Genomic DNA, 16,432 nt, shown 5'->3' with positions numbered 1-16,432 from the left:
CCTCCAGGGGATCTTCCCAACCCAGGTATCGAACCCTCATCTCTTACATCTCCTGTACTGGCAGGCAGGTTCTTTACCACTAGTGCCATCTGGGAATCTGACCCCTGTTTACAGATGACATATTTAAAGCGGGTAAGTGACTTATTCAGGTTCACATAGTTGATAAGTAATGGAGCTGAAGTTTTCCCTCTCATTTATCCTAAGGACTTTACCACTCGTTTCCAGAAATCTATTTTCATCCATGACTGTCACTCTAAAATTCTACTCTCCAAGAATGTTGGTAATTTTTCAAAGTTCCTGCCTTCTTCTCCAACTTTGTCTCAGGACCTCTTCTGTGTGCATCAGCCACACTTTCTGTTTCTTGAAAGCACTATGCTCCTATGCTCCTGAACATACGCCACCTGTTCCCTCTGCTCGGAATGGTCACCGTACCCAGGTAATTATATTTCACCCAGGTAATTATACTTATCCTTCAAGTCTTAACATACACGTCATTTCCTTGAGGTCACTTTCTGGACCTTTCTAACCCCTAAGGCTGACTTGGTCTCTTATTTGCTCCCATAGTACTTTGTTTTTATCATTTGCAGAACTTTTCACCATTGGAAAGATTTGTTCATTAGACCTTGGTTTGCCACTTTCACTCTATACTTTTGTTCCCTTTGTGTCTCCAGGCTTCTCTTGCAGTCCAGGTACATGGTAGATGTCCAATAAAAATTTGTTACCTATGTTTTTCTTTCTGTGCTTGGCTCATTTACTCTCAACTCCATGCTTGTAAGTCACAAATTTGAATCCTCTGTTCAAAAAATGAACTCCTCTTCCTTCTAGTCTGAAGTTGCTCATTTCTTAGTGTACTCCAGGCTCCTATTATAGTCAAGAAAGTTTGGCATCATTCTTGGCTCCTCACGATTCTTTCTGTTTGAGCCAGTTCCTTGGAAGGTGGCTCATGTCCTTTGAACTGGAAAGATAGCCATATCATTTTAAGTGAAAGAAGGTTACGGAGAATTATATATATAACTTGTGATATTTTCTCCAAACAGAAACACATGTATTTTAAATCTCTCAGAGACGTCTAGAAAGATAATACACTGAGTAGAATGATTGAGGGGGCCAACTGGTGGACCTTAGTTTTCTCTCTCTTGTAGAATTTTCAGTGACTCTGTAGGACACACACAAAAAATTCCTATTTGAAAAACAAAAAGCAACCTAAACCAACAGCTTAAATGCCTTTTTGAGATATCCTTTTCATTCTGTCTAGTTCTGCTGCTTCACTTTCAGCTTAGCTCTTTTGTACAACAGATTTCTATTTCTTCTTGTCTCTTTCAGTCTTTTCCCTTTCTCCTACTTCATCTGCTTAGTGAAGCTTCCCAAAGTCATGCTTTCATTATTGCCTTTCACAGCTCAACACTTAAAGTGGCTCCCTACAGCACCAGTTTTAAACTTTTCTGCCTGGCTCACAAGGCTGTCTATAATTTATCCTTCTATTTTTTCAATGCTGCTCTTCATGACACCTTAACATAGTCTCTGAACTGTTTTCCTCTTGTCCCCTATATATGCTGCATGTTTTCTCTGTTGCAGATATTTACTTACAAGTCTCATCTGCAGGAAACACCCTCAGACTCACATAATTGTCTTTCTTCCTGTGTGTGGGTGTGCTCAGTTGTGTCCAGCTCTTTGTGTTGCTATTTTGGTGCTGTTGCAGGAGATGAGCGCATGTCCTTCTACTCCACCATCTTGAACCAGAAGATACTTGTCCTTATTACATGTAGTCATCTAATTTTTTTTAAACTTAAAAATGTTATTTATAAGCCACTAAATTGACTTCAAAACCCACTGAAGGGGCATCCTGAACTTTGAAAGATATATAGGAGAGAAATCTGAGACTCAGGTTATGATTTGTCCAGTGTCACATAGCAAGGAAGTATCAGAACTGGTAGTTAAACCATTCTAAAGCCCTTACTTGTTACATTGTATAGCTTTTCTAGTGATGATAAAGTTCAGTGAATCTGAACAAAAATAAAACACCTTAAATAACCTTTAATAATGATTATGTGTGTGTGTGCTCAGTCTCTTCATGATCCTGTGGACTGCAGCCTGCCAGGCTTCTCTTTCCATGGGATTCTCTAAGGCAAGGATACTGGAGTGAGTTGTCATGCCCTTCTCTAAGGGATCTTCCCTGCCCAAGGATTGAACCGATGTCTCCTGCATTGGCAGATGGGCTCTTTACTTCTAGTGCCGCCTGGGAAGCCCCTCCCTTCCTGAAGCACTTGGTTTTATCCAATAGAAACTAAGAGAGGATTTTAGTGACTAAAATATGCAATTTTTTCATTGGCATATGTAAAGACAATTGATTCTCTAGGTAAATAAATAGTATGCTTGTTTAGTTGTACATTTTTCAAAGAACACGTCAAACCTTTTAACATTTTCAGAAACTTTGAAAATGATTGAAAGTAAATGCCTATAAAATGCATGGCATCCTGAAAAATAGCAGTATGTGAAATACCTCTTATGTGACCATCAGTATGAAAGAAAGAAAACTTTGATTTCTATGAAGGCATCTGGGAAGGACAGCTAAATCTGAATTTAACTTTGTTCATTCATTAGGTTTTTTAGGTAGGTTTTAGTTTGTGAGAGCTCATAAATGTATCTATTTGTATAAAATATCAGACACAATTTGATGTGTTTGGCTGCCACAACAGGGTGCAAGGTTGTATTTACTCTGAAAAGAGATACTCAATAGCAACATAAGTATACCTTTCCTGTACTCAGAAGACCAGTGGCAGTATCAACTGGCAGCATAGAAGTTTGGGCAATAGTTGAAAAGTGGATGACATGAAGTGTGGTGGTTGGAAGCCGATGTTAAGTTGGTGGGCTTGGCTTTGCTTCACACCAGCTTTCCATGGGGCAAAATACCTGGTGAACGTGTTATAATAAAATACAGATTATAGGACCCCACTTCTGATCTGGAGTAGAACTTAGGAATTTGCATTTTTAAAAGAAACTATACTATAGATGATTCTGATATACAGCCAGTTTTAGGAAACATTGGCCTGAACCTCATATTTTTCCTGAATTTTTTCCAGTTTTCTTTTGGCTTTGATTTTTCATTTTAGTTCTTGTCTCAATACATTTGCATTTTTCCTTCCTTCCTACCCATAGGGGGGAAAATTTCAGAAGGCTGAGCTGACAAGCCTCTTCTCCTACTGCCTTATTTTATTTGACCACCACCACTACCATGAGAATCTACCTCAGACTTAAGTGTATGATAAATTATTCATGACCAAAGTGCTTGTTTTCCTGTCATTATCATGAAAGATTTAGTGGCTCATCTCATCTCATTTTAAAGGATTCAGAGTTGATAGTACATTTCAATTTTTGTTAAGAGAAATGTGAATCTCCCATCTCACTTGTTTTTTTTTCTTAACTTGAAGAATGTGGCTTGCAATATTCAGAATGAATGGACCTTATAGTTTTGGTCAAAAGAGAATATTTAAATATATTTGCGGCTTCCCTGGTAGCTCAGTGGTAGAAAATCTGCCTGCCAATGCAGGAGACTCAGGTTTGATCCCTGATCCGAGAAGATCCACATGCTGTGGGACAGCTAAGCCGTGCGCCACAGCTACTGAGCCTGTGCTCCGCAACAAGAGAAGCCACAGCAATGAGAAGCTCAAGTACTGTGACAGAGAGTAGTCCCCACTTGCCACAGCTAGAGAAGAACCCTTGCACAAAGATTCAGCAACAAAGACCCAGCACAACCAAAAATAATAAATAAAATAATAGAGAATCTATATTTGAACAATAATAACCAAGATGTTCCTACTAAGGCATACTACATAGTCATTTAAAAGAATGAATGCAGTATAATAAGATTGTTTTGGAAGGCTGTCTATATTGTATAGCTGAGTGAATAAAGCAGATTGTGTGGGAGTAAGTTAACTTATGTGCAGAGTACATCATGAGAAACGCTGGACTGGAAGAAACACAAGCTGGAATCAAGATTGCCGGGAGAAATATCAATAACCTCAGATATGCAGATGACACCACCCTTATGGCAGAAAGTGAAGAGGAGCTAAAAAGCCTCTTGATGAAAGTGAAAGAGGAGAGTGAAAAAGTTGGCTTAAAGCTCAACATTCAGAAAACGAAGATCATGGCATCTGGTCCCATCACTTCATGGGAAATAGATGGGGAAACAGTGGAAACAGTGTCAGACTTTATTTTTTGGGGCTCCAAAATCACTGCAGATGCTGACTGCAGCCATGAAATTAAAAGACACTTACTCCTTGGAAGAAAAGTTATGACCAACCTAGATAGTATATTCAAAAGCAGAGACATTACTTTGCCGACTAAGGTCCATCTAGTCAAGGCTATGGTTTTTCCAGTGGTCATGTATGGATGTGAGAGTTGGACTGTGAAGAAGGCTGAGCGCCGAAGAATTGATGCTTTTGAACTGTGGTGTTGGAGAAGACTCTTGAGAGTCCCTTGGACTGCAAGGAGATCCAACCAGTCCATTCTGAAGGAGATCAGCCCTGGGATTTCTTTAGAAGGAATGATGCTAAAGCTGAAACTCCAGTACTTTGGCCACCTCATGCAAAGTGTTGACTCATTGGAAAAGACTTTGATGCTGGGAGGGATTGGGAGCAGGAGGAGAAGGGGACGGCAGAGGATGAGATGGCTGGATGGCATCACTGACTCGATGGACATGAATCTGAGTGAACTCCGGGAGTTGGTGATGGACAGGGAGGCCTGGAGTGCTGCGATTCATGGGGTCGCAAAGAGTCAGACATGACTGAGCGAGTGAACTGAATTTACAAACAATCCTAGTGGAGATGATGGAATTGCAGCTGAGCTATTAGATCTTAAAAGAAGGTGCTTTAAAATCCTGCATTCAGTATGTCAGCAAATTTGGAAAGTTTAGCAGTGGCCACAGGTCTGGAAAAGGTCAGTTTGCATTTCAATCTCAAAGAAGGGCAGTGCCAAAAGATGTTTAAACTACTGTACAGTTGCCTTCATTTCACATGCTAGCAAGGTTCTGCTCAGAATCCTACAAGCTAGGCTTCAGCAGTGCGTGAACTGAGAAATTCCAGATTGTCAAGCTGGATTTAGAAAACGTAGAGGAACTAGAGATCAAACTGCCAACATTCGTTGGATCATGGGGAAAGCAAGGGAATTCTAGAAAAATGTCTGCTTCATTGACCATGCTAAAGTCTTTGACTGTGTGGACCATAACAAACTCTTCTTAAAGAGATGGCAGTACCAGACCAGCTTACCTGTTGGCAGGAAGCAACAGAACCAGACATAGAACAACTGACTGGTTCAAAATTGGGAAAGGAGTACGACAAGGCTATATATTGTCACCCTGCTTATTTAACTTCTGTGAAAAGTACATCATGGAGAATGCCATGCTGGATGAATCCCTAGTTGGAATCAAGATTGCTGGGAGAAATAACAACCTCAGACTTGCAGATGATACAGCTCTAGTGACAGAAAGTGAAGAGAAATGAAAGAGCCTCTTGATGAATTTGAGAGAAGAGAGTGAAAAAGCTGACTTGAAACTCAACATTCAAAAAACTAAGATCATGGCATCTAGTCCCATCACTTCATGGCAAGTAGAAGGAAAAAGTGGAAGCAGTGACAGGTTTTATTTTCTTGGGCTCCAGAATCACTGAGGATAGTGACTGCAGCCATGAAATTAAAAGATGCTTGCTCCTTGGAAGGAAAGCTATGACAAACCTAGTCAGTGTATTAAAAAGGAGAGACATCACTTTGTCAACAAAAGTCTGTATAGTCAAAGCTATAGTTTCTCCAGTAGTTATATATAGATGTGAGAGTTGGACCCTAAAAAAGGCTGAGCCCTAGAGTATTGATGCCTTTGAACTGTGGTGCTGGGGAAGACTCCTGAAAGTTCCCTGGACTGCAAGGAGATCAAACCAGTAAATCTTAAAGGAAATCAACCCTGAATATTTGCTGGAAGAACTAATGCTTAAACTGCCCATTCTTTGGCCACCTGATGCAAAGAGCCAACTCAATGGAAAAAACCCTGATGCTGGGAAAGATGGAAAGCAAAAGGAGAAGGGGGCAGCAGAGGATGAGATGTTTAGTGAGATGTTTAGATGTTTGACTCAGTGGACGTGAATTTGAGCAAACTCTGGGAGATAGTGGAGGACAGAGGAGCCTGGCATGCTGCAGTCAGGGGGGTCACAAAGAGTCAGACACAACTTAGTGACTGAACAACAACATGGAGTAAAATGAGGTCGTTTTGAGGAGCTCCTGGGTTGCCTAGTCATTAGGATTCTAGGGTTTTACTTCCTTTCAATCCCTGGTCAGGGGACTGAAATCCTGTAAGGCATGCAGCGTGGCCAAAATTAAAATGAGGTTGTTTCTATTACAAGCCACCTTCCAAAAAACCACAAAGTTGTGCTGTTTGTAGGTTCATGGGTAAAGGTCTTCAAGGAAATTAAGTAGTTTGCTCATGATATTTATTATTTTAGTAATAGATAATACAACAAGTAAATACTGTTTATTATTTAAAATAAATTATTAAACTGATTTATTATATTTATAGTGATTTCCATTAAGGAAAGAGATCACAGATGATGAGAAAATGAATTTTCAGTTTTTACTTAATGTTTCTGTATTGAATCTTAAATAATGAGCATTGATTCTTTTTAATTTAAAAATTATGAAAGCATTGTTTTTAAATTGTGGTGTAATGTTCATTCTTTCTATAAAATATTTCCTTAACTCAGAACATCTTTAAAGAAAAAAAGATAGAAGAAAAGTATTAGGAATTTAGAGGGTTTATTCCATATTAGAATCAAAGAGAGCCTTTAGACAGTATATTGGAAATAGCAGCACCTCCCACCCAGCACAGTAGCAGATACACTTGGGTGATTCTCTGCACATCCTTTTGCTTCCCTTGGGTTGTTTGGTCCGCAGTTTGCATTCATCGATCAGTGAGTTGATTCAAAGTCAAACCCACCGACAGCAATGAATGTTGAGTGCAGCCATCAGTGTTTTCAGTTGGTGGGGTTACCTTGGCCCATCCCAACTCCTGACTCTTCTTTTCTGCTCTAGGTTTTTGAGGTGTGTGCCTGATATCTCTCTTAGTAACCAGCCATTGAGAATCCACATAATTATAGATGACATTGATGGTAGGGCTGTGAGAAACTATGGTTCAGGGAATGGAAGGAGCTCCTGGAAAAGCTCATGAGTACCTCTGTGACCACACAGGCAGTGCTTACATACTGGTAGGTGTAACAAGAGTTGAGAACCTGGTTCTTCCTCTGTGTTTTGAACTGAGAAATACTAGTGCCATTCAAGGTAAATTAGCACAGATTGTGCTTTAGGTTAAGTAATAATAATAGCTTACATATACTGAGCATTTGTTGTTTGCTAGGAATGGTACAAAGCACTATATATATTATTGTATCTCAAACTCTAATAAGGTAGGTGTACTTATTATCTCCTATGAGCCTGAGGAAATAGAGACTCAGACACTCACCAGGGTCACACAGCTAGGGAGTTGAAGCAAAATTCATCCCAGATCCTTCTGACTCCTGACCGACCTTTTTACTTGACTTTAATGAACATTTAAATAAGCTCATGTGTGGATGGAAATGGTGAGGCAGTTACTGCTTTCAAACAGCTTGTATTCTAATGGGGCTGTCAAAACTTAACCACATTAACTATAATTGAGGTGGAATGTATTAAGAGCTGTGCAGACATTGGACAGTTTTGTGCTATTTTTGCTTATTAAATCCTCTTGTTCTTAATTAAAGGTTTTGAGGGAACATGGGAGAAATGGCTGTAAAGTACTTAATTGGATTTCACTTCAAAATGAAATACATGTTTTTAATCTCTTCTTGCTATTTCTCATCAGAATGGCCTATTTTTAGGAGACATTTAAAAACAGTATTACTCGGCTTTTCTTATCTCATTGAAATACCACAACAAAAAGCAAGGAACAATGAGCAAGAGAAAGAGGAGAGTTTTTAAAAAATTAACTGGACCACCTTTGGGGGTTAGGGAGCAGAACTGGTTTTGGTGATCTCACGTGACATGTGAAGGTACACCGTGCTTCTTTGCTTCAGGAAATATAGTGTTGTCTGTAAGGAACCCAAGGTACAGTCAACGGTCGGTGGTTTTTTCAAATCCCAAACTCACCGACAGCGTTGAATGTTCCTTGGAGTCCTCTGAAGACTGGATCCTGCCCTGGCAGCCCTTCTTCAGCCTGCACCCATGTTCCAGGAGCCAGTGAGCCGAGAGACCACAGGTGATGGAGCTCCTCACATTCCAAGGTGATAGTATTTAAAAAATCTTTGTGTACAGCCCAGAGCTAATGAACTTCAGGATTGTGAGGCTGCAGTTATTTACTTATAAGCAGACTAAATGGATATCTGAGAAAAAACTTTGAATAGTATTATTTTATAATTCTGAAAATATCAAGTATCCCATTTTATAGCAGTACTTTAATTATTGAAGGGCACGGATAATAAAGAAATTAACATATATATTGAGGATTTAATGTATACTGGGCTTTATATATTTTTAACCTCCTTAAATTATCAACTCAATTTGATCTTGTGAAAAAGCTGAGTCTTAGAGAAATCAAGCAATTTGTCCAAAGTTACATAGCAAGGAGTCAACGTTACAAGCTGGAACTTGAATACTGGACTTTATGATAGTGAAAACTATCATGATGCTTACTCCATTGACCACCTCAAAACTTAGCTGTTGTATATCTGGGGTCAGTACTTTCAGTGAGATCTAAGTCAAACAAGTAAACATCCTCTTATTTTGTTGTTCAGTAGCTAACTCATGTCTGACTCACTGCGATCCCATGGACTGTAGCATGCCAGGCTTCCCTGTCCTTCACAATCTCCTGGAATTTGCTCAGACTTATATGCATTGAGTGGGTGATGCCATCCAACCATCTCATCCTCTGTTGCCCCCTTCTCTTCCTGCCCTCAATCTTTCCCAGCATCAGGGTCTTTTCCCATCAGTCGCTCTTTGCATCAGGTGGCCAAAGTATTGGAACTTCAGCGTCAGTCCTTCTAATGAATATTGCAGAGTTGATTTCTTTTAGGATTGACTGGTTTGATCTCCTTGCCGTCCAAGGAACTTTGAAGAGTCTTCTCCAGCACCACAGTTCAAAGGCATCAATTCTTTGGGCTCAGCATTCTTTATGGTCCAACTCTCATATCCGTACATGATAACTGGAAAAACCATAGCTTTGACTAGACAGACCTTTGTCGGCAAAGTGATATCTTCGCTGTCCAGGTTTGTCATTGCTTTTCTTCCAAGGAAAAAGCATCTTTTAACTTCATGGCTGCAGTGACTGTCCACAGGGATTTTGGAGCCTAAGAAAATGAAATCTGCCACTAGTTCCACTTTTTCTCCATCTATTCACCATGAAGTGATGGGACTGGATGCCATAATCTTAGCTTTTTGAATGTTGAGTTTTAAGCCAGAGTTTTTCACTCTTCTCTTTTACCTTCATCAAGAAGCTCTTTAGTTCTCTTCACATTCTGCCAGTAGAGTGGTGGTATCTGCATTTCTGAGGTTATTGATATTGTTCCCAGCAATCTTGATTTCACCTTGAGCCCAAGATTTCTCATGATGTATTCTACATGTAAGTTAAATAAGCAGGGTGACAGTAGACAGCCTTGACAGACTCCTTTCTCATTTTCCCAACGCTTCCCTGGTGGCTCAGACAGTAAAGAATCTGCCTGCAGGAGACCTGTGTTCGATCTCTGGGTTGGGAAGATCCCTTGGAGAAGGGATCCCTCTTCTTGTTTGCTTGTAGTAATAGCAGGTTAAATGTTTCATAGAAGATGAAAAAAAAATTGACCTTTATAATTGATGATCCTAAATCACCAAGTTATCACAGAGGTTCAGGGGTAGTCTTCAAGTTATTTTCAATAATGAAAAAACAAAAAAAATAAACACTGCTACCTAGTAGAAAGCCTGGATTTGTCCTTAGTAAGCTCACAGAGAGTGACTAAAATGTCAGGTGTCTTAGCTTTGGGCAGAAATGCTGTCAGTGCATTGTAGACATATTGGTTATTTTTTTATTACCTGTTGAATATCCTTGATGAAAAACTTGGAAAATGAATTAATTACATAGAATTTTTCAGAGTATAGGATTTATAACAGGAAGGATCCAGACATGCCCTGTAGAAAAGAGGGCTTACAGAACTGCGGACTGAATTGAGGTTAATCTTTAATCAGGAATAATTATTATCATTTGCTTTCAGTTTAAATATTAAAGGCTGAGTGTTCTCAAATTCATTTTTAAATAGCCAAATGGTAGACATTAAAAAATATCAACCGCTGAGAATTTGGTTTGAATATAAGCTATTTGCATTCTACATCAGTTTAATTATTTCACGCTCTGTCAAAATACTTCAGTTAGGCAGCTTTATTGAGTCCTCAGTGTTATGACAGTAAGTTGTATATAAGAGACAACCAAAAAATCAAGCAACTGTTACTGTGTAGTATTTTAAAAACTCTTTAATGGGTTTATTTTGAATGATCTTCCCATTGGGCTGATAATATGAAGTCAGTGCCTTATTCCATTTTGATAAATAATCAGGCTTTATTTTAAAAAATACTTCTGCTATCCCCAAACCATTAGATGTTTACAAAATACCACTTCTTAAATTGATGACATTCTAAGAGGAATTCTTTTCATAGACTTGAAAAAACTTAGAGAAGAGTAAAAGGTAAGTTTCTAAAGTGAGATAGGGGTGTTTTCCATTGAGATAATTAATTTTCAGGGCAGTAAAGGCCTTCATTATCTTCATTCCTTCAATTTACTTTAAATCCTTATGTTTAGTTTTTATCATCAAGCAAGTTTAAGGTACAAATTTGATCTTTTAAATGAGTTTGGCTAAGAGGTGTGTGTACTCAGTATGAGGATAAAGTCTAGGGGTTAAAAGCAGATAAGGGTTAAATTAGGTTATAGAAGCTATACTTTTTACAGTTTACTTTTATACTACACATTTGATAGGTTAGTCCAAATTAATAAATTGATTTAGACTGGTTTTGAGTAGTTTGTCAAAACTCAGTATGCCATCCTTTAGTGTTTCACTTACCTCCTTTCGTTCCTTTTCCAGAGATACTATGAAATATTGTGAAACCCACATGCTTTGGCTTGGAGATGTAAATATTTTCATAGTCCTCTTGAGGCCTCTTGATATACTTGAAAGAAACAAGAAGCATAAACTTGTTAGAACAATATACATTTGAGAGATTTATAGCATAGAAGAGGAGTCACTGTCTTAGGTGGCTTTCTGCTCATACACTTCCCAAGCACTATTCAGGGAATATGTCTTAGAAGTGTCGAGGGTAATGTTGGTGTTCTTGAGGACAAAGTCTTTAAATTCTAAAGATGACAACAAAATGTCAGCATGAATCCATGTTCCTCTTAGCCAAGGTGCCAGTGTTCTGTTTCATTCATTTACTAACTCAACAGCGGAATCTTTTCTAGGAATTCCTTCTCTACATATAGCCTTTGCCATCATGGAGCCCAGTGTCTACCCAGAGAACTAAACATAGACACAGCTGATGACAGGATATGTTGCCGAAATGGCATGAATATGTTAAGGGAAAATAGAAGAATGGTTAATTCTGCCTAGGAGTGCCAGGAAAGGTATAACTAAATGGTCATGTCTCATCTGGGCCATGAAAGTTTAGTAGAACTTTTTACTAGACGGAGAAGGAAGGATAGTCCAATAGAGAGAAAACTGCACAGGAAATCCTAGAGGCAGGACAGTTCGGATAATGCGGAATAGTATTGAAAGTAACCCCTCAGAGCATCAGTTAGCTCAACTTTAAGATGCAGGACAAATAGTACTGGCTCTTGGGCTGTGCACACAGCTGTGAAAATCACAGGAGGTTATGTATCTGAAAGTAGCATGCAAATGAAATTGCTTGGTCTGTCTTCTCGTTACTCTTGGCTCATATGTGCTAAAATAGAATAAATGAAGTACCTTATCATGATAGACTTTTCCAATTGGATTTTTATTTGGCTTTCCTTTTTCCCTCTTTAAAGTGACCATGTTGTTCGTTCAGTGGTGTCCTGACTCTTTGTGACCCCGTGAACTGCAGCACTCCAGGCTTCCCTGTCCTTTATTGTCTCCTGGAGTTTGCACAAACTCATGTCCATTGTGTTGATGATGCCGTCTAACCATCTCATCCTCTCTTGCTCCCTTCCCCTGCCCTCAGTCTTTCCCAGCATCAGGGTCTTTTCCAATGAGTCAGCTCTTCAGATTAGGTGCCCAAAGTATTGGAGCTTCAGCTTCAGCATCAGTCCTTCCAATGAATATATTCAGGACTGATTTCCTTTAGGGTGGACTGGTTTGATCTCCTTACAATCCAAGGAACTTTCAGGAATCTTCTCTAACACCACAGTTCAAGAACATCAATTCTTTGACCCTCAGCCTTCTTTATGGTCCAGCTCTCACACCCATACATGATTACTGGAAAAACCATAGTTTTGACTATATGGACCTTTGTTGGCAAAGTGATGTCTCTGCATTTTAATATGCTCTCTAGGTTTGTCATGGCTTTCCTTCCAAGGAGCAAGCATCTTTTAATTTTATGACTGCAGTCACCCTTCGCAGTGATTTTGGAGCCCAAGAAAATAAAGTCTGTCACCGTTGCCATTGTTTCCCCTCTGTTTGCCATAAAGTGATGGGACTGGATGCCATGATCTTCATTTTTTGAATGTTGAGTTTTAAGCCAGCTTTTTCACTCTCCTCTTTCACTTTCATCAAGAGGCTCTTTAGTTCCTCTTCACTTTCTGCCATTAGGTTGGTGTCATCTGCATATCTGAAATTGATATTTCTCCCAGCAGTCTTGATTACAGCTTCAGCTTAACCCAGTCTGGCGTTTCACGTGATGTACTCTGTAAAGTTAAATAAGCAGAGTGGCAGTATACAGCCTTGACATACTCCTTTGCAGTTCATTGTTCCATCTTCATTTCTAACTGTTGCTTCTTGACCTTCATAAAGGTTTCTCAGAAGGCCAGTAAGGTGGTCTGGTATTCCCATCTCTTGAAGACTTTTCCACAGTTTGTTGTGATCCACATAGTCAAAGGCTTTAGCGTAGTCAATGAAACTGAAGTAGATGTTTTTCTGGAATTCCCTTGCTTTTTTCATGATCCAATGGAGGTTGACAGTTTCAGCTGTCTGGTTCCTCTGCCTTTTCTAAATCCAGCTTGTACATCTGGAAATTCTCAGTTCAAGTACTGGTGAAGCCTAACTTGAAGGATTTTGAGCATGACCTTGCTAGCATGTGAAATGAGTACAATTGTGCAGTTGTTTGAACATTCTTTGGCATTGCCCTTCTTTGGGATTGAAGTGAAAACTGACCTTTTCCAGTCCTGTGACCACTGCTGAGTTTTTCAAATTTGTTGCCGTATTGAGTGCAGCACTTTAACAGCGTCCTCTTTTAGGATTTGAAATGGCTTAGCTGAATTGCATCACCTCCACACTTGACTTCACACTCCAGAATGTCTGGCTCTAGGTCAGTGATCACACTATTGTGATTATCCAGATCATTAACACCTTTTTCGTACAGTTCTCTGTGTATTCTTGCCACCCCTTCTTAATATCTTCTGCTTCTGTTAAGTCCAAACCGTTTCTGTCCTTTATTGTGCCCATCTTTGCATAAAGTGACCATAGTTTAAATTTTTTATATATTAATTGTTTGGGGAAGCAATATTAAAAAAGCACAAACTTTGGGGCCAGAATCTTGACTTTGCAACTTACTAGCCACTTTGTTTCTCTTTCCTTTTCTATAAAATGGAGATCATGATAGAATCTATGTCTTAGGACTGTTCTGAGGACTAAATGAGATGATGTATGTCAGATCTGTGAAAAACTATATGTATTTTTTATGTTATTGCAAAATGATTTAAATTGTTAAAAATCATTTTCAAGTGTTATTTACATGTTACTAAATAAAATTACATTTTTTGCTCAGAATTTGGTTTCTGTGCATATATACTAATGTAAAAACCTTCTTTTATAAGTAATATAATGTCTGACTAGCTAATACATTAGTATACATATGTGTATGTGTGTTTTAAAGACATTTTTGAAAACAGTGCTATACCATTTTCATTTTGACCTTATGTAAAGTTTTTAATCTGTAAACTTCAATTTCCTTAATCTGTAAAAATGAGAATGTTAGTACCTGTCTCATATTGATTGTGAGGATTAAGTTAGATATATTAATATAATTTAAACCTCTCTGGAAAGCTATGGATTCTCTACCTAAATACATGCATATAAACACAAAAATTAAAAGTTTCAGTTATAGAATCTAAGAACACATCCATAGACTCACTATGAACTTCAGGTTTAGAAATTCCGACTGGAGTTTTAGACCAAGGTTTTGCAGTCTGGTCTTCTTTTTGCTATATCTCTAGTTTCAGAAGTCTCCGCCTCCATATTATTAGGAATAGCTAGTGTAGACTCACCATCATCTAGTCACACCTTTCCCTGTGGTGTAACCTGTGCAGTATAACTTGGGACAGTGATGACTATAAAGATGTAATGTGAATATTACATCTGGGAAAGTGGATATTTCGACTTCATTGTTTTGTACTAATTTCAGATACACATCACTAACTAGTAATTCTGTGCTTATAAAATTAGCAAGAAGTTGCTGGGTGACAAGTTAACACAATATTTGAATGAATTTAACTATCTTGCAACAGTTCCCCATCTTTCTCTCCCCTTACTTCCCCAGCAACCATTTGACTTGGATCTGATTCCAGCACTATGACTACTAATTCCAACTCGAAATTAGGCTGAAACATTGTGTTGTTTCAAGGCAAAGCTTATAAAGGAGCCTGCTGAATTCAGAACGTTTACTTCAATGTCAGGAAATGGGGGAAAGAATGTGCCAGGGATTGTGAATGGATATATATGGAATTATTGCTCTTTATTGTATTTGCCCTCCTTGAATTTTTTACCAGGGAGTTGAGATGTAGGAACAGGTTTTTTCAGCTATTTCAGATGAGTCTAGAAAATACGGAGGTAAGAGACCAACTCAGTGAGATAGCAAATTGGCCAAGTGCCAGAGGCATTATGGGATGCATACTTCAAAGCCTATCAAAATGTTATAAGGACCACCTGAATTCTCCATCACCTTATTACAGTGATTTCATGTGTTTTGAGATATTACTATTTTATATTATTTTGCAATTCCACTGAAAACAAGACTTTGTTTTTCCATGGTAAATTAATTTGCAGGCTATCTGTAATCAGTGAACTCTTCTAAGAAATTCTGTACCAAGGTTTGTTGTCTAGCTGAGCTAAATAATGGAGTACATAAATGAGTTAGGCTTATAAAGTTGTAAAAGAAGTAGGAACCCAAGTCATGTAGTAGCTAATATTCATGGGAATTAAGGAATTAGTTGGAGAGATAGTGGATTTTATTTCAGTGTGTGAAAAGTGTTGGCAGAGATTTTTAAAAGTCATATAGAGTAACAAGCATGTGTTTTGCAACAACCAGTTAGTGAAATAAACAAGAACAGTGAACAGAAGACTCAAAATCCTTTTTTATAATGAAACCCTGTTGATAGATACATCAGTAATATAAGACTTTGATTTCTCCTCTAGCCTATTTTAGTTTATTGGGTTAAAAATTTATTCATATGGCACTTTATGCTTTTAAAACTTGACATCTATTTTTATAACCTTTATATTGAGGCATCATAAGTTATTAATATAAATACTAATTAAGTGTATTCATTCCATAGCTTTTAAGTTATTCATAATTTAGGGAAAATGCTTTGTAATTGTTGCTTTTCTTGACTATTTCCAGCAAATAGTTGAATCTTTTTAAAATATGGTGTCTTAAACGTTTTATTTTTGAGTGTATATTGTCTAGAAATAATTATGTAATAATTATGTATTAATTATAATTAATATTATGTATATTAATAAGCATATTGTCTATGCTTATTAATTAGATCTACTTTCATAAAGAAAATAGTAGTGTACTATGTTTGGTAAGCTATTAATACTTGACAAATGGCTTTTACATTTTATGTCTCCATTGTTAACCTGAAATTAGATAATCCTGATATTTGAGTGGGAATGCTAACAGTGGATAGGGGAAAAAATTCTGTGATGAAAGAATAGAAAATACGTTCCCGTCCATAGTTTTATAACTTTCAAAGCTATCAGGTGTCTTAGAGGTCATTTAGTTGAATGATTTTCAAACCTGACTTTACATCAGAATTTAAAATGGTGTTGGTAGGGAATATAGATTGCTAAAAATGCAGACTCCTGCGTATCAACCTGGACTTTGTAAATCAGATCCTTAGGGATGGGTTCTGTAGTTTTATCAAGCCCCCAGAGCAGTCTGATGTAACCATTTCATAGACATTTGGTAATCTCTGATTTAGGCCACAATA

General features: G+C 38.0%; 1 long non-coding RNA gene across 1 annotated transcript in view; it reads right to left on the bottom strand.

Annotated features, from left to right (window-relative positions):
- LOC120851985 overlaps window positions 1-16,432 on the bottom strand; it is a 47,222-nt gene that overhangs the window by 2,641 nt on the left and 28,149 nt on the right. Inside the window, exon 2 of the long non-coding RNA XR_005718450.1 lies at window positions 11,094-11,199. This is a non-coding gene — a long non-coding RNA (uncharacterized LOC120851985). The remainder of the gene's footprint in view (window positions 1-11,093; window positions 11,200-16,432) is intronic.

The sequence above is a fragment of the Oryx dammah genome, unplaced genomic scaffold, assembly GCF_014754425.2.
Source record: "Oryx dammah isolate SB20612 unplaced genomic scaffold, SCBI_Odam_1.1 HiC_scaffold_25, whole genome shotgun sequence".
NCBI lineage: Eukaryota > Metazoa > Chordata > Mammalia > Artiodactyla > Bovidae > Oryx > Oryx dammah.
The sequence above is the reverse complement of the archived record's forward strand: the minus strand, read 5'-3'. Positions and strand labels throughout refer to the sequence as shown.